This window comes from Elephantulus edwardii, unplaced genomic scaffold, assembly GCF_000299155.1.
Source record: "Elephantulus edwardii isolate Elephantulus edwardi_28Jun2011 unplaced genomic scaffold, EleEdw1.0 scaffold00116, whole genome shotgun sequence".
NCBI classification, from domain to species: Eukaryota; Metazoa; Chordata; class Mammalia; order Macroscelidea; family Macroscelididae; genus Elephantulus; species Elephantulus edwardii.
In genome coordinates, this window is record NW_006399866.1 from 6,617,122 (window position 1) to 6,631,696 (window position 14,575).

At 47.5% G+C, this 14,575-nt stretch overlaps 1 pseudogene; it reads right to left on the reverse strand.

Annotated features, from left to right (window-relative positions):
• Positions 1 to 2,105: 2,105 nt before the first annotated feature.
• On the reverse strand, positions 2,106 to 14,361 carry LOC102846280 (annotated as a pseudogene).
• Positions 14,362 to 14,575: the final 214 nt, after the last annotated feature.

Here is a 14,575-nt window from a genome sequence, read left to right on the forward strand (position 1 = left end):
CTCCAGTGCCATGGTGCGCCGGCCGAGCCGCCCGGTTTAGAGCTGGGACTGGCGGCGGAAGGATACTCGGCCGCCGGGAGCCGCCTCACCCCTCCTCAAACTTCCTGACATTTGAACTCATTGGTGCGCCTCGTATCCCTGCGCCGGGATGAACCGGCGGCTCCACGTCAAATAGTGCCGTCGCCGCCGCGACCCCCCACCCCCCGCGAGAGGATTCCCCTCGCCCCCAGCCGGCACCCCGCACGGCGCCCAGCCGGGGAAACGTGTCCCGGAGTCCCAGCCAGGCCCGGCGCCCCACTGGCCCCTTGCAGAAGTTGGGTTTGCCTTCGAAACAAATCCCTCTGCCCCATACCCTTGGAAAAATTGATTTGGGAGTTGGGGAAGAAAGGCTGTCCTTTCTCTCTCTCTTGTCTTCTTTATTATTAATATTTTATCAAGATCCAGCAATGAGAGGAGTGGCCCTGAATGGAGCCAGGCTGCACGGACAGCGGAGAGTTCAGTGTCCCTGTCGGGGGACGCGGCGGCCGCCTCGTAGTGGCTGTCCCAGGACGCGGACTGTTCCCCCAGGTAGGTGGCCAGGAGCCGGGACAGTGCTTTGGCCGGGCCTGACTTTATGAGCAGAGAGGGGGCTCCAGGATACCCATCTGGAGTGGGCAGGAGGGGCCTCTGGTCCTGGACTCACTCGAGGAGGCCCTGTCCGGGGAAGAGGGGACATGGGTTCCGATTTTAGGGTATAGGGTTCTAGGAAAGATTCTGGTCTGACCAAGATCACGTGACGGAGGGGAAAGACTAGGTGGGGTGTGGGGCCCCAGTATCGAAAATGGGGGGACACTGTAAAGGCGAGAAAGGTCAGGCCTGGGTTCCCAATGTGATACGGTTTGGAGAATGCCTGGGCTGGGCAGGGGCTCCCGAGCAGGAGACTGGGGTGGAGGCAGCGGGGGGGAAAGCGGGCCTCGGCGGGCTTGCAGTAACGGGGTGGCGGCCTGGGGGTCCTGTGCCGCAGGCTCGGGACGACCCGTGTCCAGCTACACGCAGAAAACTGAACTGATGCTTTCGAATGAGCGGACGAGGGACCCGGGCAGGGGCAGCCCCTGGGCGAAGCGGGCGTTGGCCTCCAGGAGCGGGAGGACGGCGAGGCGCAGGCCGGGCACCCCCTGGCCCTGGAACCCGCTGCTGGTGCAAAAGGCAACGTCCTGACCCCTGAGCGGAGCCGCGGCCCACAGCTTCCAGGCTCCACCGAGGCGCTGTTCGCCCCAGAGCCGGGGTTGGGGTGCCATAGGGGACTGTGGCCTTTCCGCAGGCGCGCACTAAGTCCTGGAGCCTCTGCAGGGAGCGGGGTCCCTCCAGGGGCAGAGCAACGGCGCAGCACGGGGCGGGGGCGGAGGGCATGAGAGGCGGGTCCCCTGACCCCACTGGAGGCGAGGGGGCGGATCGGATTTGGAGCCAGCGGGAGACTTGGTCAGAAGTGGCCCCCTGTGCCCCAGAGCCCCTGCTGAGGGCCCCCCCCTTTGTGGGCGGATTAGCGGCTCCCTCCCCTTCCCCGTACCTGTGTTTGTCCGTGCTCCCGCCTCTGAGGCTCTAGTTCGGGTCTAGTGTTATCTGTGCCCACACTCACTATTTTTGTGTCTCTGCGACTTTCTGGGTTCCGAATGTGTATGTCTGCACATCGTGGCGTCTGATTGATTCTTTTGCTTCGTCTGTGCTTTTGGGTGTATCTCTGTTCTTGCCCATTTCTGCGTGCACTGTGCTTCTCTACGTCTTCGCGAGTGTGTCCCGTGTGTCTGTGGCACTCTCTGCGGGTTTTTGTGTCTCTATTGTAGCATCTGTTGTTCCTGGGATTGTCTTCTATATGTGTGTGTACTTCTGGGTCACTTATGTGTGTGTGTTTGCATGCATGCTCCAGTTTTCGAAAGACACTGTGGCCATGTGTGTGTATGCCTTTGTGTCTCTGTATTTTTGCTGTGCCTTTTGTGTGTCTCTGTGTGTGAGGGCGAGTGGATAAGCGGATGTGCAGTTTCTCTCACACGTCCTTGGCCCTACATCCTGGAGATCCTAGGCCTTGATCTCTCTGAGATGGAACTAGGCCTGAGCCACTTCTCTGGGCATCAGGGCAAGGGCGCGGCAGCTGCCGGCAGAAGCCGGGCAGGCAAAGCGGGCAAAGCTCGGGTGCGCAGAGCTGGGGCGGCGCTGAGCCGGGTGCGGAGCTGCCAGGCGGACCGAGCGTATTCTGCCCTCTGCTGGCCGCGCTGTGGACCTGCACATGCTGCTGGAGAACGGCCCGTAAGTGAGAGAGGATCCAAGCTCCAAACCCAGACCCTTGGAGAGTGTGCTTCGAGTACGCTTGGGAATCCTTTCCAGTTACAACCCCTATAGGCCCATACTTGGCCCTCAACTCCTGGTGGAGAGCAACATCCCATATTTCTCCCTGTTTACCAATCCCTTCTCCCCTTTCTACCCTCTCTCTGGCCTGGTCCTTGCGCTTCTCTGGCCCTAGAGCTGACCCCAGGGCCAAGTTTGGACTGTGGAATGTACTTAGTCTAGGGCTGCTAGGACATTCCTTCGGCCCCATTACAGATTGCATCAAGAAGGTGAATGACAGCCTCCAAGAGTAGTGCTCACAGCGGCTGCAGCCAACTGCCTATGTATGGGGGGGGGCTGCTCTTGCGCCTAGACCTTCCCTGGGGTCCCTGGGCTCCCACTGCCCTTTCTTGGCGGGGGGGGGGGTATAGGGACGGGGAAGGGTCAGGGTTCTCAGTGCACAAACCTTGGATCTCTTCGCTTCATCTTTGCAGCTCTGCAACCCATTCCTTGCCACCCCCACTTCTTGCTGCCTTTGCCAGTTGCTCCACTTCTCCAATCCCAGATGAGCGGGTGCTTTTCAGGTCCTGAAATTCACCCATCAACAAATAGGGCTCCTTCACTCAGGATTCATTCCCCTTCTTAGAGCAATGAAGACTGAGCAGAGGAACAAGGGCCTGGGGCAGGAGCTGGCTTCTACCCAGAAGAGACAAGTAATGACACAGGACTGGAGCTGTGTACCATGGGACAGGGCACAAGCCCTCTGCATGCTTCGTGGCCTCCAGCATTCCCTGATGAGTCCACCTAATCCTGGTCTCCTCCTTTTGGACTTCAGCGGCTGAAACAATGCTTTATTTTCTCCACCAGAGGAAAGTTTGACTCTACAGTTCCCAAATTGTGGGAAGAGGGAAGCTCTTGTGGCAGGGATCTGTTCCCCTAACTTTGCAGATTCCCCGTTTTCCACTGAACCTTGTATCTTAGCCTTTTTCACTTCTCTGCCTAGAGCTTGAACATATGCCCTCATTCTGTGTTGCCCACCCTGCACAATCAGAGCTCCCCCTTCTAACCCTGCCCATAGTCCTCTGGGTCTACCAGTTTTGTGCTTCCCAGCAGAGCTATAGCAGGGGGTGGGGTAGGGGAAGGGGAGGGAGAGAGTGGGATTGGAGAGATGCAGCCTTCCTAGTTCTCAGCCTGCACAGGGCACTGCCCTGCCAGATGATGTGAATATTGGGGTGCAGAAGGACACAAACTAAGAGCTGTATGGATGGACTCTATCCCAGGAGCCAGGACCCCCCTAGAGCTCTCAAGTCTCATTTTATGATGCCCAGTTGGCACAGAAAGCTGTGATGCTTGACTCTGAGGTGGCTAAACTGATCCAGGGCAGCCTGTACAAGGCTGGGACTAGGACCTGCAGTCCAGGATCTAGGAGGACCCCCGCAGTCTTCTGAAGGGAGCAGGGAGACATTGGCAAAGGCACAGTGTCCAAGACGACAGCATCAACAGTGACCAGTCATTCCCCTTTCCACTCCAGGAGGGCTTAACCCCAGGATATGTGGGTGGAAAGTCAGTCCCGTCTCTGAGAACAGAGATGGAAGTGTGAAATAATCAGGATCACCCTAGGAGGGGAAAATGCCTGTGGTCATTTCCCTCAGGAGTCCATTACTCTGAAGGAAAGGAGGGCCCAGAGAAGAGCGTGGTGAGGAGTACAAGTAAGGTCTCCGATTGGGCTGGGAGTTGGTTTTCTCTTCTCTGAGGTTTTCCGGGCTGGTGATGGGAGAGGTGGCATTTCTAGGGGGTGTGTTTGTGCTACTAGTGTATGCTTGTGTGCAATGTGGGAGAAGTCTTTCTAACATAAGGTCTGAGACATCAGTTAAACTCAGCTCCCTCCCATCCAGAGATTCTCAGAGGAGGTGGCTTTCTCTCTGGGTGGCCCAGGTCTGAAGTCTCCTGCTGGCCACATGATAGTTCTTATTGCCATCTAATCATAGCTGAGCATCTAGCAGGTTTGTGGAGCCTGGAAAGCTTAAGGGAGATGAGCTCTCTTTCTCCCTCAAAGCTGCTAGTGGATCCAAACGGCCAGAGAGACACCACTTTTGGGCTCCCAGGTGGTAGTTAGGAGTGAGGACAAAAGAGGTTTGGAAGTTGCCCAATGATAGTTCAGGATCTGGCTCCAGGATTTTGGAAAAATCCTACCTTCTCTGTACCTCAGTTTCCTTGTCCGTAAAATGGGCATAATAAAACCATCTATCTGTTGGGGTTGTTGAGAAAATGGTATGTCACTGTTCATCACAGTGGTTGTTGTGGGTACCACTGAGCAAGCTTTTCAACTCAGAGACCCTATATCTATAAATATTTGCTCAATGGGAGCTCTGGTGGCCTAGAGGCAAGAAGCTGTGCTTCAATCCCAAAGGTCACAGTTAGAATCCACCAGATGCTCCACTGAAGAAGGAGGGGCAATCTCTTCCTGTGCCAGTTGGATCTGATTTGATGGTATGCAACAAAATCCTGTACAATAAAAAGAAATAAATTTAAAAAAAAATGCTCAATATGTGGATTTGGGGAAATTATGGTGGTGGTTCCTCCTTCTCTAAACAAGACCTGAAGGAAAATAGGCTGCCTAGTCCTGAGCTCTGGCATGCACCTTCCTTCAGGGCAGGTGACACTAGATCTAAGTAATTATGGGCCCAGTGCGGGAGAGCCCTGAGGCAGTGCCCAGATGTCCAGCAGAGGCAACTTCCAGGTTTTTCCATCTGTCCTGGTTGACCCACTGCACTGCAAGAGACCATCATCAAGGTTTTGGTCTGTGTGTCTGCCTCTCTCTCTCTCTCACACACACACACACACACACACACACACACCTCCCACCCCAGATTCATGAGTCAACTCCCTCTCTCTCATGGCAATCCTCCACTGAATTTCTGAGACTGTAATAAGGGAAGAGACTGCATAGCTTTTTCCCACAGAGAGAGTAGTGAATTTGAACCACTGACCTTTTGGCTAGCAGTCCAACATGTTATGTGTTATACCACCAGGGTAAAAAAGGGAACAACTTTTAGATTTCTTTTTCCCCCAATGAATGTTGTGTGTCGTTAGGTGCCGTTGGATCAGTTGTGACTTCTGGCCACCCTATGTGCTGTAGAGTGAAACACTGCTGGTCCTCCACTGTCCTGATGTTGCCGCTCTGCTTGTGTCCACTGTTGTACCACTGTGTGTGTCCATCTCGCTGACTGTCTTCCCCTCTTTCACTGACCTTCTACTTTATCGATCATGATGCTTTTCTTCAGGGACTGCCCTTTCCTGATAACATGCCTGGGGTGTGTGAGCCAAATGGGTTGGGCTGTTTTAGCAGTGAATCTAGAACTGGGGCTTCCCCAGTGAGGATGCCAGCTAGAACAAAGAGGAGGCCAAAGACCATATTCGGAGCTATGAAAGCCCTATTAAGACACTGAGAATAACTTGAAGAAAGGCATTTCATATGAATTGGATGCAAATTCACAAAAGCAAGAAAGTTTATTGACTTCCACCCTATGGATTCATGCCTAAGGAATGGGAGATGGAGCATGGTACTGGGGCCGGTACCCATCCTACTTGATCTTTATCTTGAAGCCACTTCAAAACACTGAGGTTCGTTGAAGCTGGAAGTTTGCCCCTTCCTGTAATTATTTGGTGTCTAGTAAAGTTTTTATAAGTGTCTGTGCAAATAAATGCGCTCGGTGTGCATTTGTTTTGGCTGGTGCTGCTTTATGTAGGAGGCATGGGCGTCTTCTGCTGGATGTCAGCAAAGAAAAGAATGAGAGTGAAAAGGAAAATCCAGAAAAGCTCTCAGGATCAAGCAGAGGCGTGGAGCTGGACACTTCTCTGAAGGCTGAGCCTAGTAGGCACTGCAGGTTGATTTTGCAGCTTTTGGGTTTGCTACATGGGGTTACTCGGAGGTAGCAAGTGGGCTTAGTGAGCTTTGGATTCTAGGAATGCTCTTTTGAAACAAAACTGTTTTTGTGTGTGTGTGTGTGTGTGTATGTGTATGTATATAGTGAAAAGACACACAATAAAACACACTACACATGGATGAGTCTGGAAGACATATGCTGAACGAAAGATCTCAATTATAAAAGGAAAAATATTGCATAAGATCACTATTCTAAAAATAGGATGGAGTGGAGGAGGTGGGGAGAGGAGAGCAGGTAAAGGGTGAATAGATAAGGAATACTATATCAGAATACGGGAAGGGAAGGCCTTTCTGAAAAGGACGGATAATTAGACATTCGTATGACAATTAATGATCTAGAACAAGACATGCATTATGAAGTGAATTGGAGGAGGGAGGAAAATGTGTATGAATGAATGAATGTATGCTTTCTGTAAACTTTCACTAAAGTGACAATTTTTAAAAAAGATACATAATAAAACACTTGCCAGTTCAACAATGTCTACATATAGAATTCAATGACTTTGATTCTATTCTTCATGTTGTACAAATATCATTACTGTCCTTTTTGAAATTATTCTACCACCATTAACATACACTCAGTGTATCCTAAGAAAAACTCTTCCCAAGCCCCTTCTTGGTTATTATTAGGTGTCATTAGGTCTATTTCAATTTCTAGCAACCCCATGTGATAGTGTAATTGCCCGAATGGAAAGTCCTAGGCTCTGATTGTCCCAGATTGGCAGGTCTTTCTCCATGAACCCAGAGTGGGGTCAGCTGCCAAACTTTAAGTTAGCAACTGATACCTTCACCATTCTTTCCCATGTCCAAGAGCCACTAACATTTTCTATATCTGTGCTAATTTCATGTAAGTGAGCATACAGTGTTTGTCCTTTTGTAACTAACTTATTTCCCTCAGCATAATGCTGTCAAGGTTTGTTCATCCCTGTGGTGACATGTGCCAGGGCTTAATTTCTCTTTGTGGCTACATAATATTCTATTGTGTGGTTACACTGTGTTTTGTTTATCTGTTCATCTATTGATGGGTGTTTCAGTTGTTTCTTACTTTGGCTATTGTAAAGTGTACTGCAGTGAACATTCAAGTACAGGGGTTTGTGATACTGCTTTCTTGGAGCATACAGCTGGGATTAGGTAAAGTAGAGGTTAAAAAAAAGAGAGGAATGAAGCTCAACAAGATGGAATGACATGGTGACTGTAGCAATGGGCTCGAGCCCATCAGAGATGGTGAGGGTGGCGCCGGGTAAGGGGAGGCTCCAATCATAGAATTGCTATGAGTCATCATCGACTTAATGGCACATACAACAGGATTGGTAGGTCATACATGAAAACAATAATATACTATGACATGTTTGGAAGCAGGAGTGGCATCCACTTCCTAAATGACATGCCTCCGGAAGCTCTATGAACTTTGATAAATGTCAATAGTTGTAGAGGAGCTTCAGACCTTTTGTTCATAGGGGTGCTCGACTTGAAGGCAATCAACAATAACAACAACATAGTAATTCTTTTTTTTTAATTTTTTTTATTTTATTATTTTGGTGTGTGTGTACCGTCAAATCAGATCTGACTGGTACAGGAGGAGATTGCCCCTCCTTCCCCGGCAGAGCATCTGGTGGATTTGAACCATGCACCTCTGGGATTGTAGTTGCAGCTTCTTGCCACTAGGCCACCAGAGCTCCCCAACATAGTAATTCTATGCTTAACTTTTTGGGAAGCCTCCTGTTTTCTATTTTCCAGTTGGAAATGGCTATACTGTTGACCTACCAGCAATGACTGAAGCTTCCTTCTGATTTCTCCATAGCCCATCACTTATTATTTTCTGTACGGTTCCCTCCCCCCAGTTTAAAAAACTCATTGCCATTCAAATAGTTGTAAGATGCTATCTCTCTGTAGTTTTGATTTGCATGCTGCCTGCCTTTTGATGAATGCCCTCTGGGTATTCTTGGTAAGGTAAAAGGAATAATAAATAAAGGTGCTGTTTTCTGTTTTGTTTTTGAGAGGTAAGTGGCAGGAGAAGAATTTGAGTTTGGCAGAATCCAGAGGACAGAAGAGTGTCTACCCAGCCCTCTAGCAACCAGGCAGCCAGAGTAGAACAGGAGATGTGCTCCCCGTGGGGGGCTCAGAAATCAGGGATGTTGTCCATCACACATCCTTTCCCTAGGGATGAAGAGCAGACCAGTCCTGGATATCAGGGGGCGAGAGCACCCACCTCCTTGTCTAAGGATTCCAACTAATGGTCCAGTGTCAGGAGGTGGCCTATAGGTGTGTTCTGTATGGCCCTGCTGTTTCCTAAAGTTTCGTTTCAAAGTGCCCTAAAATCATCTTAAGTAACCTTTAATTAAAGTAAATGTGTATGGTGACTTACGATGACCCTGTGTAATAAGAGTAGAAATACTTTGTGGGATTTATTTGGCTGTAATCTTAATGGGTAAGTGTGTCAGAGACTATATGGTAAACTCAGGATATAGCAGGGTTCAGAGCTGTTGTACAGAGGGTCTTTATGAGTTGCAAGTGACTTGACAGCACATAACAACAATAACAACAATATTAATAGAAGTAGATCACCAGGCCCTTTCCCCCGCACACTATTGCTGGGTAATCCACTTGATAGCAATGAACAACAAACAATAATAATAAGCATATGGAAAAAATGCACAAAACATGAACATACAAAGATGTTACACCCATGACATCAATACCCAGATCAAGAGAGAATCTTTCAAGCTCCCCAAAATTCCATTTCAAGCTCCCTCCCAGGCACTACCCACCTCCCCCTGCAAAGAAACCGCTATCCTGGTTTCTATTACTCTAGATGACTCTTGTATGTTTTTAAGTTTTATATAAATGGAATCACACAGTATATATTCTTTACCATATTTTACCACCACTAGATTTTTGCATGAAAATCTGAAGCTTTCTCCTGTAACATTAGAGGGTCTGGCAGTCTCGAATTCTCATTTCTACAAGATATTGATAATCTGGGGTTGTGTTGTCTGCCTCAGGTGGACCATGAGCTATTCAGTTAACAGAGAACATTTGTGTTGGTAACTCTTGCTATGTCAAAAGTTGTCATAAGTCCACCTATGGCTTCTCCCTGATGGTTAATATTTTCCCTAAAAGATTCACTAGGGAAGCACATCTAGAATCTTCTTTCATTCTAGTCCCTTCATCTATATCCAGCACTCTGGGACCTGTGGACTAGTGAGGGAATTGGGAAGCGAAGAGACTTGCCTGGGGCCACACAGCATTGTAAGGCATAAAGCCTGGATTCAAACCCAGGTTGGTTTGACTCCAAACCCCAAGCTCTTGTCACTTCCCTGCATGGTTCCCCCGGGCATCCAGGCCCAGGCGTGAACAATCCCCTCTTGCCTCCTTCCCGCAGGGAGGAAGCTGGAATTTTTCCAAAGGAAACGCTGGGAAACACAAAATCCAAAACAGAAAACAGGGCAGAGATGGTTCCCAGGCTTTGGCTGCCTAACCTTGGGTAATGCAAGTCTAGTCTGGGAAGGGCTGGTCTGAACTGGTACAGCCTCTCAGGAAGCACCAACGGAGGGTGGCATCATGCTGTTCACTGAGTACCCACCACATGCCAAATGCTTTGTGCATGTCACCCCTGAGTACTCATATGCTTTTGAGGTGGTTGTTGTTGTTGTCAGGGGCTGTCGAGATTACTCCAACTCCTAGCAGTCCTACATACAACAGATGGAAACCTTGCCAAAACCTACATTATTCTGACGATTTACACTGTGGTTAGGCCCATTGTTGCGGTTCCTGCATTAAGCCATCTTGTTGAAGGTCTTCCTAACCTTTTACTTTGCCAGTGTATGTCCTTTTCCAAGGATTGTCTTTCCTCATGCCTCAAGTACGTGAGATGAAGTATCACCATCTTTGCTTCCAAGGAGCAGGGACTGTACTTCCTCGAAGACATGCTTGTTTGTTCTTTTGGAAGTTTTGGTATATTCAATACTTTTTGCCAGCACCACAATTCAAAGACTTCAAATCTTTGGTCACCCAATAAAGGTAAGTATTATTATATAGCCACATTTGACAATTGAGAAAACTAAGGTTCAGCGAGGTCCAATATCTTCTCTTAGGCTACAAGTGCATGATAGTTGAATAGAATTTTGAATTACAAGTGATCTTGCCATCTTTGTTCAGTGCCCTATTAACTTGACATTTCTCATTGGCTCAACTATCTTATTGGATTCACCTCCATTTTCTTGTTGTGATGATGACAAGGCCAGATTCTCTCTCTTGGGGATTCTGAAATGAAATCTATCTGGCTTACATTGAGGCTTGATGATCCTGATGTCCTTGGTTTCCTCATCCAGAATGTAGGGATGATAATACTTTTCGATACTATTTGGAAGTTCAACAAGGTCTGCGGGCTCTTGACTCTGGAAGAATTGGTAGTGGCTTGCTAGAGAGGGCAAGGGTTGTGTAAAAGTCCTGAGGCAGAAATAACTTGGTCTACTGGAATCCAGTATAGCTGGAACAAGGATTCACTTACAGATCTTCCTGGCCATAAGGCTTTGTAGGTCATGGTGAGGAGTGTGGACTTGACTCTGAGGGCAGTGGGGACTTGTAGAGTGTGAGCAGGGCAGTACCATGTTCAAGTTTTATTTATTTATTTTTTTAAGCAAAGTCTTTCCTGTCTTAGGGAGGGAATTAAGTTGGAAGGAGTGAGACCATAGGTGGGAAGTCAAGTGACCGAGGGCAGGAAGCCAAGTGAGGAGGCCTCTAGGTTTCAATATCCCTTTTGTATGAACTGAGGCTGGGCGGTCCGCAGAGCAGACCTTATCCTCCAATTTCCCATAGAGGTTGTGTTTCCAGATTCGAGGTTTCATGTTACACAGTTATTCTTTCTGGAATGTGTCCCCTGAGCAACCCTGCTGGACCCTCCATCGAAGGAGGAGGCTCTTCCAAATGCAAGATGCACATTTATGCAAAAATTACAGTGCAGCATCCCAGCCATGGACTATCCCTGAAAAAGTCCAGCCACCAAAGGACAAAGCAGCGTCTGGGAGTTGGAATAGGTTCCAAACTCCGCCACCACCACCAACAATGACAGTAACAATAATTCATGTTTACTGATGACATACCAGGCATCAGTGATCTCCTGGAATCCTCACACAAGCTTGTGAGATAGCTGTTGTTGATACTCACAGCACTGAGGTGCAGTCAGGAAAGTAATTCACACAAGATTGCGCAGCTGCTGGGGGCCAGAACCAGGCTGATAGCCACTGCCCTGTGCTGTCACGTGAGGGTGCTGGGCAACCTCAGAAGGACAGTGAGCTGGGCATATTGTTTAGCTCCATGAGGTCTAGGCAGCCCTGTAACTGTTTCCAGTGTACGGAAAAGCCAGAAAATTCCATCTCCACATCTTCGCCTCCCACCTATGCTCCAGCCCACGCAATCTGGTTGGCAGAGTTATTCTCCCTGGAAGAGCTTGGTAATTCAGGCTTTTCCAAAGTCAGTAAAAGCTCCAAGTTTGGAATCCTCTCCCTGGCCCCTAAAAGCTCTGCTTGGGCTGGCCTGTGTCCTCCTCCCTGGCTGCTTCCCTTCCTTCTTCTCCCCTCCCCTTTGCACTCTACACCACTTGCCAAGTATTTTGGCCTTATTTCAGATTCTCAAGCAGGCCAGGCTCTCTCCTGTCTTAGTGCTCAGAACAAGCTCTTTTCCCTTTGCTTGGAAGACTCTCCACTCTATTTTTTTTTAGTTTATTCCTATTCATCCTTTCTAAGTTTAAGCATCATCTCCTTCTAGTATCTTTCCTTCATTTCCCAGACTAGTTTAAGTCTACTGCTTATATGCTTTCAGCAGCCCGTATGGTATGGGACATGCTATCTTGGGATAGCCCAGGAAAGATTAGAAGAGACAAGGGGATGAAATAAAATTTGTAATTTGTAACCTAAGATATGAAAGGACAAGTATCCTTGACATTTAACAGGGTCCAGGCTAGGCCCACTTGAGGGGCTATGAAAGACCACCACTATGCAGATCTCCTGAAGACTTGAAGCCAGAAAATAATGTTCTAATTTCTTAGATTCAGTGATCATCTCTACCCTGCTCTGACCGCCACCACTTCCTTTTCACATGAAATTCCCTTTTTGCTTCTACCTAGGAATACTGAGGAGATGGGTAGCAGAGGAGTCTTGGGAATGGAGGAGGAGCTAAGAGGTGTGGGAGTAGGGAGTGGGAGAGGTGAGAAAAAGACCAGCTACTCCCTGGGACTATGAATAGCAACCTAATAGGCACTCCAGGGAGTGTTCTGATGGTTTAATGTGGTGTAAGGGGACAAGAAAGTGTGACTAGGGCCCAATACCCATCATAATTGCCTGGTGAATGGTGAAAGATATCAGGTTTCCACCTTGAAGGTCTAATTCTCTGCCTGTTATTCTCAAATGCAGGCCCTAAAGGACTGCTTCTGAAGTAAAAAAAGTCATTGTCATGGAGTTAAAATCAACTCCTAGCTGACCCTCCACTGGGTTTGCAAAGCTGTGACTCACACAGGAGGAGATGGGCCATCTCTTTGCTGAGGAGCTGCTGGTGCTCAGCTCCCCACAGACTATGCCACCAGAGCGCCCTACAGCCTGTTAGGGAACCTGCAAACTAAAAAAACCTTTTTTACATTGCTGGAGTCCTGAGGCAATTTAAAAAACAGACTTTTAAAACATTTTTTTGAAAAATTCTTCTGTTTTCTATTTTAAAGCTTTTTATTTTTTTAAAAAATTTATATTGGTTTACTACATTGTATTTGTTCTGTGTACATTGTGTACATGGAACAAATACAATCTTTCACACAATCTTTCACTCACATTGTGCTTCATACAGTCATTCATATACATTGTTTTATAAAATTAATAAATATTCATTTATGCCTATCATTACCCCATCTTTACAAGTCCCCATTGGATCTTTCCTATTCTTTCACCTCCCACCCCCTATCTGTCCACTAAATTCTGCAACACTAGAGATTCCCCATTCCACATCTTGTTCCCTTTTTCCTCTTCTCCTTTTGGACATTTAGACACATCATATGAGTTATCCTTCTATTTTAATCCTTTTAATAATGGTCTTGTGCACTATTTGTCCTTATGAAATGGTGCTAGTTCACTCAGCATAATGCTCTCTAGACTTTCTCCTGTTACATAGACTTTCTTTCTTTTTTTAAAAAATCTGATAATCTGGTCTTTTTATTCTATTAGGAATGGTCCATATCAGCATTTTTAAAGGAAGATATATTTCTGTTTCTATTTAATTTGCCAAAGGAATATGAAACATACTAAAAAGTGACATAATAGATTAGGATAAACCAGTTACTCACAAGAAATACTCCTGGATAATGACGTTTTGGTTGTTGAGAATATTCAGAACATTATTTCAAACTGGTAAAATCCAGGGCAATCTGAGAAATGAGAATTCAAAAGTGGCTGCTACATTCGCAGATACGTTCACATGTGAGACATACATACACAACCACCCGTTTTGTCATTTTTTTTTCTTCAGTGTATCTGAAAAAGGGCCTAGACCATTGATTCTGAAAATAAGTTATTTTGTACATTACAATGCACAGAACAAAAGAGGAAATTAGACACTTTGTCTGAAAGTGACTGAAAGGCAATTTGAAATAGGTCCTTATCAATCTGAAATGGAAGGACTGGGGCACAGGGCTTGTGGCGTTCATTAGCTTGAGCTCTCTCTGTTCTGGCTGCAGTAGTCTCAGTCGGAGCTGTTTCCTCTAAACCTTCTGGCTGCTTCTCGTCATCGTCATCATCATTACGACCATCATCATCCTGGGGATAGAGGTCGGGATATTTCTGCATGCATTCCTGCAAGGCCCGGAACTGGTCTACACAGTCTGACCCCTTGACATCCTCTGTGCTGTAGTGGAAGCAGGAGAAGGCTGACTTGAACGGCTCCCCACAGGGGATACTGGCCATTCCTCCGAGGCACGGGCAGTTCCAGTTAATGCCTCCATTTGACAATATCAATCCATGCTCCTCGTATGGATCTTAGGGGTCATCAGCCATCCGCTCTGCATTGCTTGGAGTTTCATGGTCCTCTTTGGTCACAAATATGATTCGATCCTTTCCTTCTTGCCGGCAGTAGGCCATGGCGGCACCAGACACTTAGACTCAGCGGCGGAAGCGGCGATGGTACCTCCATGCTGTGATCTGTCCTCAGGTGGGGCGGGCCTACATAGACTTTCTCTTGTTACGAACTTGTTGCTTCTTAGTGCTGCATAGTATTTCGTTGTGTGAATGTACCACAATTTCTCAAACTATTAGTTTGTTGATGGGCATTTGTGCTGTTATAATTTTCTTGATA